Genomic DNA, 1,607 nt, shown 5'->3' with positions numbered 1-1,607 from the left:
GGGGGTTTTCGGTTAGGTGTGGTGGTGGTGATTGGTGGTGATTGGTGGTGGTGGTGATTGGTGGTGATTGGTGGTGAGTAGTGGTGGTGGTGGTGGTGGTGGTGGTGGTGGTGGTGGTGGTGGTAGTAGGTGGGAGGGGGGGGGGAAGGGGAATGATGGTCTGTGGATTCCTTCTCCGTACCCCTTACATATAAGCAAAAACATGCCTTCCTGTGGGTATAGAAACATTAACACAAATTATATCAGTAACTGATATTGTAGCCTTTTAAACAGAAAAGATTTGTACATACAAATACTTTTAAATTATCATTTATTTGTGGAAATGGCATTTACGTCATTAAATTGATACCTCAGCATCAATTGTCCTGCAGTGGTCCAGTGGTAAAGTGTATATAAGTGATGCGTATTCTTGGAGTTGCGAGTTCAAACCCGGATTAAGCTATATATATATATATATATATATATATATATATATATATATATATATATATATATATATATATACAACATGTTTTGTTTTGGTTGTTTGTTTTTGTATAAAGCCTCACACACTATATTAAGCGAGTTTGTTTTAAACATGACATACATATTAATTCATTTTACCAGGCCTTATTCCACACAACTCCGTGAATTTCCCGTGGAGCCAGCCAGCCAGCCAGCCAGCCATTCAAACAAAAACAAACGAAACAAAACAAAACAAAACAAAAAACATTATTGCCAACAGCATTTGGTGTTCCCAGGCGGTCACCCATCCAAGTACTAACCAAACCCAACGTTGCTTAACTTCGCTGATCGGACGAGAAGCGGTGTTCTCAACGTGGTATGGCCGTTGGCATGAGACTGCCTACACATTGTGGCTAATAACCAACTCTTTTTAGTCATCACGGCAGGATACGGACCTTCTTGTGGTGTCTTAATGGTAATTGTATCCTAACATATTTTTGTCTCCTTGGCATGGATATTTAACATCGTTTATTCAGTCTTGGGTTTATGTTCTTTCGCCATTTACAGACATTTTACATCTACCTACTTCCTCAGCCTACCCTGCCAATTTCTAATGAATTTGTGGATTTTCTTTTGTAATACATACATGTGTGTGCTCATCTGCTCTTCAGTTTTTATGATATTTGTCTCATCTGTCCTGCTTTATGATACTTTTACAAAGAACATGAACAAATGCTTCTATTTTAGAGAAGATATGGGATCCAGGTTTCGGAGCCGTAAAACCAACCGTCGTGATTGGTGGACGAGTTGCCAGGTTGCAGCTTCTGTACCGTGCCGGCACATAAATAGGTTCGGCTCAAGCGGCGGCAGCATCATTCCCCCGTGACTGTCTGAGCGTCTCTCATCACCTTGGTTATCTCATCATCATCATGGTAGAAGCAAAGCCTACCAAGAAGGCTGCGGCTGCTGCTGCTGCTGTGGTGGCCACCACCAGGAAACCTCGCGTCCAGGTTGCTCACCCGAAAACTAGTCAAATGGTTCTAGCCGCGGTCGCAGCACTCAAAGACCGTAAGGGCTCGTCTCTACAAGCAATCAAGAAGTACGTTGTTGCCAACAACAAAGTCGAGGCTGCCAAGATCGCCATTTACATCCGAAGATTTCTC

The 1,607-nt window shown here is 42.4% G+C and overlaps 1 non-coding gene across 1 annotated transcript; it reads right to left on the bottom strand.

The window, feature by feature from the left end:
- Positions 1–715: 715 nt before the first annotated feature.
- LOC138365467 (5S ribosomal RNA) lies at positions 716–834 on the bottom strand. Its single transcript, XR_011228822.1, has one exon. It is a non-coding gene; the product is annotated as a 5S ribosomal RNA (ribosomal RNA).
- Between the last annotated feature and the right edge of the window lie 773 nt (positions 835–1,607).

Source organism: Procambarus clarkii, chromosome 16, assembly GCF_040958095.1.
Source record: "Procambarus clarkii isolate CNS0578487 chromosome 16, FALCON_Pclarkii_2.0, whole genome shotgun sequence".
Classification (NCBI taxonomy): domain Eukaryota; kingdom Metazoa; phylum Arthropoda; class Malacostraca; order Decapoda; family Cambaridae; genus Procambarus; species Procambarus clarkii.
This window is presented reverse-complemented; position numbering and strand designations above follow the sequence as displayed.